This window comes from Thermobia domestica, chromosome 18 (genome assembly GCF_964235325.1).
Source record: "Thermobia domestica chromosome 18, izTheDome1.hap1.1, whole genome shotgun sequence".
Classification (NCBI taxonomy): Eukaryota; Metazoa; Arthropoda; class Insecta; order Zygentoma; family Lepismatidae; genus Thermobia; species Thermobia domestica.
In genome coordinates this window covers 172,075,249-172,089,620 of record NC_137471.1, presented here as the reverse complement: position 1 = coordinate 172,089,620, position 14,372 = coordinate 172,075,249, and the positions used below count along the sequence as shown (strand labels likewise).

Here is a 14,372-nt window from a genome sequence, read left to right as displayed (position 1 = left end):
CGACATTTAAAACCGTTATCACACTCCTAACATGTGTGATATTTTCTGCTTTGTGGATTACCATGTGTGCAGCCAAATATGAACATTGATTAAATACCTTACCACAATCTTGGCACCTTTAAGGTTTTTCTCCTGTGTGGATTATCATATGTGCAGCCAAACTTTAACGTCGATTAAATGCTTTAGTACATTCTAAGCATGTGTAAACTTTTTTCCTGTGTGGACTAACATGTGTGTAGCCGAACTTCAAAGTTGAAATGCCTTATCACGTTCTTGGCACCTGTAATGTTTTTGTCGTGTGTGGATTAAAATGTGTGTAGCCAAATTTGAACGTCGATTAAAAGCCGTGGATTAACATGTGAAAAGCCAAAGTTGAACGTTGGTTAAATGCCTTACCACACTCCTGGCAGGTGTGTGTTTTTTCTCCTGAGTGGATTAACATGTGCGTAGCCAATGCTGAACGTCGCTTAAATGCCTTAGCACACTCCTCGCACGTGTAAGGTTTTTCTCCCGTGTGGGTTATCATGTGTGAAGCCAAATGTGAACGTAGTTTAAACGCCTTACCACACTCTAGGCACGTGTGAGGCTTTTCTCTTATGTGGATTAACATGTGTTTAGTCAAACTTGAACGTTGGTTAAATGCTTTACCACACTTTTCGCACGTGTAACCTTTTTCACCTGTGTGGATTTACATGTGTGTAGCCAAATGTGAACGTCGATTAAATGCCTTACCACACTCTCGGCACGTGTAAGGTTTTTCCCCTGTGTGGATTAACATGTGAGTAGCCAAAGTTGAACGATGATTAAATGACTTACTACACTCTTCGCACGTGTGAGTTTTTTCTCCTGTGTGGATTAACATGTGTGTAGCCAAAGTTGAACGTCGATTAAATGCCTTATTACACTCTTTCCAAGTGTGTGGTTTTTCACCTGTGTGGATTAACATGTGTGTAGCCAAAGTTGAACGTAGATTAAATGCTTTAGCACATTCTTGGCACGTGTGAGGTTTCTCACCTGTGTGGACTAACATGTGTTTAGTCAAATTTGAACGTTGATTAAATGTCTTACCACACTCTTGGCATGTATGAGGTTTTTCACCTGTGTGGATTAACATGTGTGTAGCCAAAGTTGAACGTTGGTTAAATGCCTTATTACACTGTTTGCAAGTGTGTGGTTTTTCACCTTTGTGAATTAACATGTGTGTAGCCAAAGTTGAACGTAGACTAAATGCTTTAGCACATTCTTGGCACGTGTGAGGTTTCTCACCTGTGTGGATTAACATGTGTTTAGTCTAATTTGAACGTTGATTAAATTTCTTACCACACTCTTGGCATGTGTGTAGTTTTCCTCCTGTATGAATTACCATGTGCGTAGCCAAACTTGAACATACTCTAAATTCCGTTCCACATACTCCACATATGTGAGATTTTTCATCTGTATGCACTAACTCACCACTTGACATAGTTGAACTTCGACTAAAGCGTTCATCACTCTTTTGGTACGTATGACGCTGTTCACTTTCCTGTGTCACCATATTTGTTGTCAAACGTGATCGATGAAATTCTCTGCCAAACCGCGTCGAAGTATCAGATTCCTCATAAGAATGAGAGATGGCTTCATTTAATGTAGTAAACGTATCCCCTTCTCCGTGGAAAGCAAATATGTTATCGCGCCTGTAACCAATTCAACAAACAAGGAAATGTGAATGGAGATAATGATTAAGTAGCAACAAAAAATGTAATCATTCGCTATATTACATGATAAAGTTACGCTTCATTTGTTTTATTACATTAAATATTGTAGAAATATGAAATGGAGTACCACTGAAAAGTCAACATATCAATATTGTCTCAAAATAAGTGGCTGTAGTTTGTTTCACTATATCAAATTGACCTATCATTTATATCGTGGCGTTCATAAGTCTATGAACAGGTATTGTCGGCTGCCTTGACACGAATGCAATATGAGAATTACATCTGTCTTATCTGTAGTTACGTGGGGAGAAAAAACAAACTTGCGATCCAAAGGTTTAAGAACAACTCAACGTATTAATAGAAACTGTACCGGAGATCATTTACTTATCTCATCATAACAGGAACACGAAAGGCGTTTTGAAACGAATTAAAAAATTACATACAACTTTCCAAGCTAAGGCAGAAAAACTTAAAGTAACAAGACTAAAGACGAATCATTTGCAGCGTAGTGATCGCGGTTCAGTCGTCTAGGCGCTTGACCAGTAATCTCGAAGTTCTTCGATCGAATACAAGTCAAGCATTTTTTTTTTTACTTTAGGAATTTTGAGTTGATTTTAGTTTAGCGTACCTTTCAGCAGCGGGGCTATATGAGACGTGGACCTACTGATTAACGTGGAATCCGAACCACACGAGCTCCCGCCGGGAATCGAACCCGCCGTACGTAGCCGCTTAGCAACGGAGGAGCTCTTTAGGAATTTAATGGAGATAGATCGGCGATAACACACGCTTCATTACATTCAAATATTTGATACTCGTTTGTTTAAACACTTGTACTATCAAATTTTCAGGAATAATACTAGTAATAATAACAATTATCTCGAAGAATATTTAAAAATTAAAAACTTATTATCGCTCAGGTCGTACCATTACAAGCAGAAACGTGATATTAGGCGCACAAAAAAAATTTCGATTTTGTGTAATGTTGCCAATGAAAAGACGAATTTCTCATCTCAATTCTAAAACAAACCAAACAAATCGTGATGAAACATTTTAATTCGAGACGGGACAAGGTCAGCTCACACTATCGTCATGCTTTGGAGATTAGAATCGAGACGAGAAGAATGCTATTGTAAATATTTCTCATTTTATCTCGATTCTCGAAATAAGCAACAATTGCTCTGTAAACTGAATCTTATACATCATTTTGTTAGTTTGTATTTCAGAGCTCACTGAATTATGGTCTGTGTATATATTTTTGTAGCAAAGCTTTTATAATTACATCTGGAAGCTTGAGAAGTTAGTTTATTACAAGCTTTAGTGTTCAATTATATTCAGTTCTGTTTTTACGGTTTTTTTCCTGAAAACGTACAGTAGAATATATTCTGCACGAAATGTTAGCGGAAATTTTTCGTTTAAATTTGAGTAGCTGTAGTGGTGTCTCATGAAGGTACGGAACCGGTTTCCCGAGACCCCTTCAACATCTTCTGTAGCTTAGCCGGAATAACCATCACTTAAAAACAAAGTTTCTTACGGCTCTTGTGAGTTCAGAATCCTTACTTTCTACACGAAATATACCTTCAAAATTTCTGTTATAACATTTGACTAGTTGTAGGGAAACTTTCCTTTATAACATTTAGCTCGTTGAAGGGAAACTTTCCGTTATAACATGTAGCTAGTTGTAGGAGCGTATCGAGAAGGTATGTGCTGTTGGTCCTGACACTTTTCTCCAATCCCAACTATTTTGTAACTTATGGCTTACGCTACGGGCGATTTTACAGGCTTTAATACAATGTGTCCTCATACGGAATTTATTACCAATATTATTATTATTATTATTACTGAATATTTGAGACCTCAATATTACGTTCTACTTCCCTAGCAAAGCTGAGATAAACGCAAAAAACAAGTGACAAATCTTGGGAAAAAGACGAAAATCAATGTGAAGGTTACGATTATATTTACAAGAATCTAAAAACTACCAAAAAACTCGATTTCAACCACACGGCGACCGTTTTCCGGATTAAATTATAATAATCTTCCTACAACTGCCTTTACAATACCATTAGTTATACGGATAACGTGTTGAGTTTTGCATCTGATTAGCCTAGTGTCGACAGTCAATTTCCATCAGCTCCTGCGCGAACACAATTAATCAAAAATAAAGGAGAGGGATAGATAAAAGCAAGAAATAAGTAATGTAGATTTTTCATATAAGTTAAGTAAATATGTTTTGATCTTGAGAGCGACAGAGAGATTAATGTAGCTCATAAAAATTTTTCATGTTAATTTTTAATTTTATGTAGATGTGAGAGAATAGCAAACAGCTGATTGAATATATACACACACACATACATATTTTTACACTATGCACCTTCATGTGCATTTATGAATAACAGAAAATGTTTTAATACTAATACACAATAACACACTGAGCAAAGCTATGTGATAATATGTAAAAAAAAAGTATCACGTGACAGTTTCAACACAATAACTTGCAAAGAAACAGAGAACATATAGAGAATGCTTCGGAAAGCAGGAATTAGGATGTACTGGAAAGGAGGAAGCAGATTAATTGAACTAGTCAGAAGAACAATGAGGAAAGCAATAGCGAACAATGATCAAGGGGGAGTAATATATAGAGTAGAATGCGCGGAGTGTAAAAAAAATTACATAGGAGAAACAAAAAAAAATGCAGAAAAGGATTAAAATGCTCAAGTATGATGTAAAATTGAAAATGGACAACAATGCGATATACAAGCATCAGAAAGATACAAACCACAGGATAGGGTGGGAAGGAGCAGAGGTCATAGATGTAGAAAACAGAACTTTGGTGAGAAAATGGAAGGAAGCCAGGGTGATTATGAAGGTAGGAGGCAAGGTGATGAACTGGAATGCAGGATTCTCGAGAAATAGGGGTGGGAGAAGATTCTGCTTAAAGAAGAAGAAATGAAAAGGAAAAAGAAAGAAAGAGAAACAAAATAACAAGGAAAATAAGGATAATTAGAGGACAGAACGCATCTAGCAGAAAAAAAGTAAACTTTTAATTGAACATGTGTCCAGCTAAAAAGTGAAAGTGAAAGCCGCACAAGTGTCACACTTTAATGAAGGTGCGGAGCCTAATTAAAAGTTTATCTCCGAACAGTATATATGTGATGACCAACTCCCAGCAGCCAGAAGGAGTGGAACTCTGATGAAGACCCAGTTCTTGTGTTGAAACTGTCACGTCATACTGTTTTTTACATATTATGACATGGCCTTGCTCAGTGTGTTATTGTGTATTAGTACAAAATGGAAACAGGGCCTGATAGAATAGTTATAGAAAATGTTTTGTATATGGTACTAGTTTATATTTGTGTTAATTTTTTATTGAAGCACTTCGCAAAGTGAAACCTGAGTTGTGAAAAGAAGGATTTGTTGTTAATGATCGTAATATCAAAATTTTTAGTGTCTCATATTTTAAGTGCATGTTTCTTATTTTCGTATTAAACTGAATTATTTAAATTTTTGTACTATCAATTAGTTGCTCGTAATTCATTTCAATATGGAGGATAGTGTTTTAGAACAATTTCCAGCAATGTCGACACAGGAATTAGAGAAACAATTAGAAACCATTGCTCAAAAATGGTAATGAATATTGGACGTCTAGGGCAAAAAATAGATGAATCAGTAAGTAGGTGAACTCCAAAAGTCTATAACAGAAGCGATTTGGGAGCGTAGAAAAGAGCAAATTGAATGCCAAAGCAGACAGTTTACGTAATAATATCAAAGTAGCCAAGAACTCCTTAACTGAGGTACGCTCTGAATTAGTTAATGCGGGCAATCATGTTGATTCAGTTACTGCTGAGTTTAAAAATAGTGTAGCGGAATGAAAGAAAGGTCTCACTGTGTTCTATGAATACATGCGAACGGCATAGTTTGAGTGTAGGCATAGCAACAAAATACAACAGTGCAAAGAAGTGCAAGGCGGAAAAGAAACCGTAAATACTCTTGAATTCAAGCCGGCCCACGTTGTGAAAGATATGTGCCAAATAAACCGAAAAGTCGATTACAATCAGGAAAAGGAAATATGCAGTGTAGAGATAGCGAAAAAGGAAGAATCGTTACGTGTACCTGTAGACAATTGTTTCTAATGTAATTGTTTTGCCGGCAAGGGATACCGATGTTTCACACATGATAAGCGGTAGCGTTCAGGTTGCGCGTATCCGCCCTCTTGAAGAAGCCAGGGAAGGCTTGAGAGTTTAATTGATGATTTTGTGTGATAACGAAGTTACAGTGTTGTTGCTTTCGTGTCGCAGCCAAATGGTTTTGCGCGATTTCACAAATTCAAATTTGTCTTTGTAACCGTGTATATCTAACGTAAGTTGTATTTTAGTGCTGTAAATCCATTCCAACTCTATCAGCCTTGAGTATTGTAGAAGGAAACGACTTCAAACTCACAGTTTAGAGTGTAGACCGCCCAAGCGAATTGTGTTTTACGTAGTGAACGTCTCCTACATAATATATCGGTCGGAAATGTTTACCGTAAACAAGCGTAAAAGAAACACTTCCAAAAAACCACACTTCCAAAAAGTATATTTCCGTTATAGAACCCAAATGTAACACTAAGTTTAAGAAGAAAAATAAGATGGCAAATGATACCCAGTTGAGTTTTCGTAATACATTATTAACGTAAACTCGATTTCGAGGAGCATAATCAGCAGAGTTAAAATGAGCAATCGTGATCATAATATCAGTACATCAGATGCAACATTTATAGATTTCAGTTGCCGAAATGTTTGAATTTTCAATCTAGTACTTCACTATTGCGAAATTTTAAGAGCGAAAATTTAAGTGTAGTGCTACTCAAAATGTAGACCAGTTGATTGCTCGTAACGATAACAATGTTCGTCGACCTCCACGTACAGCGTATTCTCAGCGCGCACAACCACGAATTAGGCGTGCAGTAGGAAATAAGTTGGGAATAAAAGGAAAGTGCTTTGGTAAGCGTAATTCGGAACAAATTAAACTCGGTCAAAGACGAACTACATGGAAATTAAAGTCGAGCTGTAGGCGAGGTTATTTCGAGTCAAACATGCGGAAGAAGTATACAACGACCTCGAAGAATACTAAAAAGCTCAAGCGAAATCACGTACAAACATTGTATAGTAAACTACATGGCAAAATATAGTAACAATAAGCGCAAACATAAAAAGAAATTTATGACACGCATCGCAATGCAGTGTAAATTCAATTGTTGTAAAAGAAGGCGTGTCATTACGTGGAAATTTAGTAAATGCGATGTATAAAGGTGAAAAATTACGGAAATTAATCAAACTAACTGGAAAAGTACACGTAAACGTGCTAAATTACAGCTTACAAGAGTAACAGGCACAGATGGAAAATTAAAATCTTAGCCCAAATTCTTAGCCCGTGAACTTCAACCAAACTCGGAATGAGCCCCGGAAAAGATGAGAAGTCAGAAATACCGAATTTGACCTTTTAAACTTTTAGAGAATAAAAAAGGATTATTGTTTATTTATTTGATTATTCTCCCAAATTTCGAAGGTTACTTTTCATAATCAAAGTGTGTGCCCACCGCCACTGACGCACGAGCCCAGAAAACCATCAATATCGCTCTACAATCAGGTACGTTCACTTAAATGTCATGTTTTATGGTTTCCTTACAGCTTTTGGAGATGAAAGATGAATGTTGAAAGGAGAGGAAGTACAGCATTGGAAAATTTAAACATGCAATTGATTTAGAACGCTATTTCGGACTTTGAAATTGTAATAATACCACACTACTTTTGAAAAGTATGGCTATCCCGTTTTGGATGCGGACTTCCAGTATCGAATTCCTGTTAGGAAGTTTAAGTTTTGTATTTTTTTTTTCTTTTCAGGTGTTTCCAGTTTTGGGAACCATACTTCATAATAAAATTTTATTATCAAATCTTGTTTTGAGTTTTTATTCATTCTTCTTTATGTTTAAATTAACATTTAGCTGTTCCCATACAATCAAGCATTTAGAGACATGTTAGGTAACTAGACATAATTACGAACATAATTAGAGAAGTACTAGTAATAACTACAATAAATCATAAAATTAAAATTTTGGGTAATTAAAAAATGTGCTCTTCAGATAGTGATTTTTTCATCTAACGTTGTGATTGTATAATAAGAAAATATGGGAAATTTGTAATGTAAGATTAGGTCGCTGTAAAAATACTGTAAATTAAACACAATTTAGTATAATATTGAAAGTAATTGACAATAACCTTGAATTTTATAAAGTTGTTCGTTGATTTGTTCGTCGTTCGATATATATATATATATGCCGTCTACTATGAAAAGTCAATGTGCATTCAATGTGACTAATGATACCTGAAGTTAATTGACTTCAGAGAAAGCGATATTATAAGTTAAGAAGAGTTGAAAGTTAAAATATAATTCATCCCCTAGGGACATCACTACTTTCGTTATAAAATTAAAGTGATGAAACCAGTGCGACGCCTGGTTGGGTCCCAGCTAATGTGCAGATTCGATATTTTCTAAAATTTCAAAATTTTGTTCTAACTTTTAATGTTTGGCATAATTAGAGAAAAGTGTCATAGTACCGTCAGATGGGGTTAATTGAGACTGAGACAGTTGCGTATTTTCTGTATTCGGAGTTTGCTACACTGTAAACATTTTTCGTGCGCAGTGAACGCTATTTTGTTCTTGGAGATCTAGTAGACTTGTACGTGTGTGTCGTGTAAAGATCATGTGCATGAATAAGTGGCGGGAAGCTTAAGCTTAGAGTATAAACGTAAGCATTTTCTGACGGCGTTTCAACTTCCATGTGTGCATACTTCAAATATTATGGTTGAATATCTAATCGACTTGTGTTTTACTATTACAAGTTGTGGAAGCTTCTTAACACTTTTTCGTTTCTGTTGGTCATATTTTGCCTTGTACAGGGCGTTTTCTGACGAAAGGTGTGTTGCTGTGGTGACTGAGACATGCCAAGAGTATGTAAGAAAAAGGCGGGAAGTAGGTCCTATCGCAACTACAAGAAACAGCAGAGTATTCGGAAAAACATCCCTGCCAATCACTAAAGACTGTTTCGAGCAAGTTTAGTGTTAATAAGGATGCGTTACACCGCCGACTAAGAGGTACATACTCAGGAACCCCAGGAGGTCAACCTGTTCTAACCGTTGACGAAGAATACAAATTAGTAAATGGTAATGTTCACGCAGCAGAATGGGGGTTTAAATTCACTAAAATGGATGTACGTTTGATAGTTAAAGGATATCTTGACCGATCAGAAAGAAGAGAAAGAAGATTCAACAATAAACTGACTGGATTGGAGTGGACAATTTTTTTTCTTCGTCGGCACTCGGCTGTTGTAACACAGAGATTAAGCCAAAACATTACTCGTGCCAGGGCAGGAGTTAGTGTGGAAACAATTAGTGCATACTTTACCAACTTACAAGAAACTTTGAAAGATGTTCCACCTTAAAATATTGTTAACTTTGACGAAACGAACTTTGTTGACGATCCTGGTAAATCCAAAATTATAACCAAGCGGGGAGGAAAACATCCTGAACAAATTGTAAATTCATCAAAGGCATCTAAATCTGTGATGCTTGCTGGTACTGCCGATGGCACACTACTACCGCCGTATGTATGCTACAAAGCCGATCATCTTTGGGAATCATGGTGTCAAAATGGACCAACAGGAACACGTTATAATCGAACAAAATCTGGTTGGTTCGATCAGCATGTGTTTGAAGACTGGTTTATGACTACTGCACTCCCGTACTTCAAAAGGCAAAACTCCACCCTTAGAAAAGTACTGATAGGTGATAATGTCTCCTGCCATCTCTCCGATCTTGTGATTCAAGAGCTTCCCAAAGAGGGAATATAATTTGTGTTGCTGATTCCGAACAGTACGCATTTGTGCCAACCATTTTAGACGTTGCGTTTTTTGGACCTCTCAAGAGAACTTGGCGTGGGATTCTTTCTGCGTGGAAGAAAAAACATCGCGGTTATCTGACCAAAGACTTCTTTCCTTCCCTTATGAATAGTACTTTAATGAAAATAGAAGAAAATTCTGCTCAAAACCTTCAGGCCGGATTTGGAGCTACAGGCATTTTTGCTTTGGACAGAAATCAGGTTTTAAAGCGAATTCCAGATAAAACCAGAGGTCGGCCCTTCTCCCACTAATTGGTCTGGTGCTTTTATCAAGTCGAAAATTTGTACACTGAGCTATAATATGATGATTAACTATAATACATTTTGATCGGGACTCCCTCCCAAACTTCTACCGGGCTTCCCCTAGATTTTTGGGCTGGCTACTAGCCTAGTGTGTGATAAGTGACAGGGCCGTAACTTGAGGAGGGAGAGGGCAAATGCTTCCCCAAGGAAGCTCCCCGCCATTCGAGGGAACCCATTTTAAGACATTTTCTTATTCCGTATACGATACGAACATGAAATTATAAATGAAGCATCGAATATGTCCACTATATTACATAAACAAAACAACACATAAAAGGTAAATAAAACAAAAATGAGTTATGGGCCCATTTCAATAAAAAAGTTTCTATTAGGGGCCCTAGAAGTAATGTTTATTCGTATGGCTTTAATATTTGTCAATATTGCCCACTTAATTCATTTGTCATTTATGGAACTTGATCAAAGTTATAACTAACGACCCGGGCCCATAAAGAGTAAGCGAAAGATGGAAAGAGGGAGCCCAAGAATTAGAGAAACAACTTTTTTCTAGGAGCATCAAATACGCATATTAATGCTTACCCCCTCCCAAGAAAACAATGTAAGTTACACCGCTGGATAAATGGATGCAGGTGTAGAATACATAAACATAATAACAGTAATTTATGATTAAAATGAATGATTGCGTGTAAAAGAGGACTGTACTAGTAATTTTTTAAAAAAATATATAACGTTTACTGTATATAGAACACGATGGTGCTGTCCTATTTTATGAGTTTGAATTTGCAAAACTTACGAAAGAAGTATGTAATATATTTCTCGGGTTCTGTAGGATTACCGGGGACCAAAACTACGTAAAAACATAATGTTTATAGGCGGAATGAGTTCATGTTGTGGAAAGATAATTGATATTGATATGTGAGTAATTTGTGAACTGAGTAGACTGGAAATGCCATGTGCTGAATGGAAAATTTTGCAGTTACTATTTGCTATTAATTATAATGGACGAATACAACGTGCATTGCGGCGTTCTAACCCGACTTCGCTTGCTAGCGCTCGCTCGTCAATATTTATTTAGTTATTTATTGATACAAGTCATGGCCATTACCGGCATCTATGGCCTTAAGCACGTCAGGTTGGAGGGATGATATCTTCGGCGAGCACACAATGACGGTACGGGGAAGGGATATAAGGAACGGATAAGGAAAGAAGCGGCCTGAGACCTGTAAATTAGATACCATCCCGGCATTTACCTGGTGTGAATGAGGAAATCCCAGAAAAAACCTCATTTAGGATAGCTAGCCTGAAAAAGCTGTTACACCTTTTCGACCGAGTGACCCTGCCGGAAATCGAGCCCAGGACCAAAGGCGAGAGCATTAGCGACTACTCATGCTCAGCAATACTGTCTGAAACTCTTTAGTTAGTGGTATGTTTAGCTTTAGGTAGATTAACCTCAAAAACATTTAAGAAAACAGCAACGATTTTAAACAAAAAATGCTTTTTCACAGTAATCCGACATATGGCTAGTTTTCAAAGCACATACTGAGGAAAAAAATTGTAGGTAGCGTAATCAAAACGGTAGGTTGCATGCGTAATTCCTGTAGTTTTTGGACTTAACGTACAGCAAACGTTTAACTGAAAACACATGTTTTATAATACTTACTTTCCGTATAAGTGTTAAATCTATACGTACGTTCCGTATGAAACAATATAGGCGGTCAGGATCTCACATAGAAACCGACGCAGAATGTCCACAGTAGAATAGAATATAGGTGTAGAATGTAACACAGGTGATATACGGAAAACTTTTAGATGTCAGACATCCTGCAATGGCATGATGTAACATCTAAGGGCAGTGCGTATGTAGCATATGCTCCATACTGATTTCTGTAGTAAGCAAGAGGGTTTTGTATATTTGTACAATATACCGCTGTCCGGAGAACGGATTTTCCTTCATAAGCAGGGGCACCCATGTTGTGGTTTCCAAGGGGGGGGGCAAGTATAAGCGACGTTTCAAATATAGTTTCAAATTTTGCTGTAAGTAATGTAAAAATTCTATTGGGTTTTCAGTATTCCCAAGTACAATTTCCTCTTAGGGGAAGAGCGCCCCACCTTGCTCCCCTTGATGGACGCCCTTGTTCATAAGTAATGCAGTTATGTGGGTGCTAAACCTGTGGGTTCAGTATTTCTTGATAAATCCATTAAATGTTGTGCGTGTAATCCACAACGTACACAGATATAGGCGGGAATTCATGTCACTTAAGGACCTCCCCATTTTAAGGCAGTAATAAATGCAAAAATTGCCGATAAGTGATTCGCCTACTTTGATTTTGCGAATAGTTCGTACTATGTGCGACTTTGTCCATGCGGCGTCTAGGGTATGGTCGACGTCGATAAGCTAATAAAACGAAGTACTTCAAAAGTTGAGCCAGTGGGTGCGTAAACGTAAACCTCGTGTAGCTTACATATAGGCTGTATTATTACTTTATTACATCAGTGTTAATGTGCATCCTTAAATTGGGATAGAGCAGTTTCCGCAGTTCAGATCAATAATACGTGGACAAATTCATAGTAGTTTGAAACCCACATTTCTCGATGAAAATAGTGTCATCACTCCTTCTTGACTGTACATGTGTTGGCGCATGCCAGTGATCCACCAGCAACAGGTAAAATTCAGGCGCGCTACAAGAGATAATTGTTCAAAAATTATATATAATTTTTTAAATTTATGGGTGCACACTTAGTAGTAGTAATAGTATTAATGACAGTATAGTAGTAGTAAGGCAGTAGTAGTAGAGTAGTAGTTAGTAGTAGCCAGGCCCGCAACCAGAAGGGGGCCAGGTCCTCTAAACTTTTTGTGGCCCCTCCAGACTTCAATAAAAAAAAATTTATTATTAATACAAAAAACACAATTTTATAAGATAATTTTAAAGACTTGGCCCCCCGTAACATTTTCACGGTCCTCCCAAACCTTTGTAGCTGGTTTCGGCCCTGGTAGTAGCAATGATAGTATAATAATAGGCTAGTAGCAGTAGTATAGTAAGTCAGTAATGGTAGTAGTTGAGTAGTAGTAGTAATAATAGTATACTAGTAGTAGTAGAGTAGCAGTAGTTCGGGTTAGGTTAGGGTAGGTTCAGGCAGCGAAATAGTCATATTTCAAGTCCCTTGTACATTAGTTTGCAGCCCTGGAATAACGCCCTTATGGGGAGTTTCATAGAACTAAACAACATCTTATTGCTGTATCTATGTTCACAGATGACTTACATATGCTGCGCCTTCATAAATAAATTCCCTAAACGTTTGTCTTTTGTTCTGGATTAACACCTTTTACCTGTAAATTGTAATTTTAAAAACGTCCACGTATTCTTAATCCCGTTTCTGCCACTCCAGAACACTTACTAAACCTACAAGAGTTCAATTAGTGCTAAAAGAAATTGATATATCATGAATGTCACTACACTTATAAAATAGAACATAACTGAGGAAACCTGAAATTTCAATCTTCATACATGTATTAGTGCGTAGCACGAAATGAGATTTTTAAAAAAATCCCGGCATTCTTCCCGCCTTTGATACGACAAGCTGCCATTATTTACGCATTATTCAGTGCATTGTTTGTGTATAATCTTGTTCGTTTGCTGAATGTAAAACGCAACTCACACAACCGCTGTAACAACATAATGCGTTTTTTATTGTCCACCAGTACACGAACCATTTCCAGGTATGTCTTAAATTATAATCCACCTTGGCATATTATCTCAGCAGTAATACTGTCAACAGAGCTGCCTTGCTTATGGATACACTGCGCATTAAGTGCTCCAGGGTAGTGATGACATTAAGTGACGTCATGTCCTGTTGCTGTGGTTATGTCAACTTAAGAACTCCCTACATAGTGATGGGCCCTGGGAATATTCCCGGTGGGAAGGAATTTAAAAATGGGAATATTCTCGGTTTTTTTCCCTGGCCTATAAATTCCCGGGAAGGAATTTATTTCCATTAATTTACTTTATCTTCCAAATTATAAGAACCATATGGCTAATTAATTTATTTTAATATATTATGATTTACTTCTAGGTTTTAAAGAATTTGGAAGCTAAAAGATTTAAAATTATTTGATGGTACTTTATATAACTAATAATATGATTTTTAAAGTTCCATTTTCATTCGCACTAAAAAGTAGGGTAATTGTTTAGTATTGGGGGGGCCAAAACTAGCAAAAAATAGGATGATTTACGGAAGAAATGAGTTGATAGTGATGTCCAAATAGTCAAGAAAGTATCGAACACATTTTTTTAGGGGAGTAGGGGATTTATACAAAACGGAAAGGTAAGTGGAAGTGATTTATGTGAGAAAAGAAAGTCAATTGTTGCTAACGAAGATAGAAAACAACGTGCCATGCCTTCATTCGATAACACTCGCTCTGCAATGATGTCTGAATTTAATGTTGGTAACGTAATTTAACGTATGAAACCATAAAATAACCGCATC

General features: G+C 36.9%; 1 long non-coding RNA gene across 1 annotated transcript; it reads right to left on the bottom strand.

The window, feature by feature from the left end:
• Positions 1 to 668: 668 nt before the first annotated feature.
• LOC145674841 (uncharacterized) lies at positions 669 to 13,685 on the bottom strand. Its single transcript, XR_014129043.1, has 2 exons — positions 13,394 to 13,685; positions 669 to 1,673 (listed from the first exon to the last, which is right to left on the bottom strand). It is a non-coding gene; the product is annotated as an uncharacterized LOC145674841 (long non-coding RNA).
• Between the last annotated feature and the right edge of the window lie 687 nt (positions 13,686 to 14,372).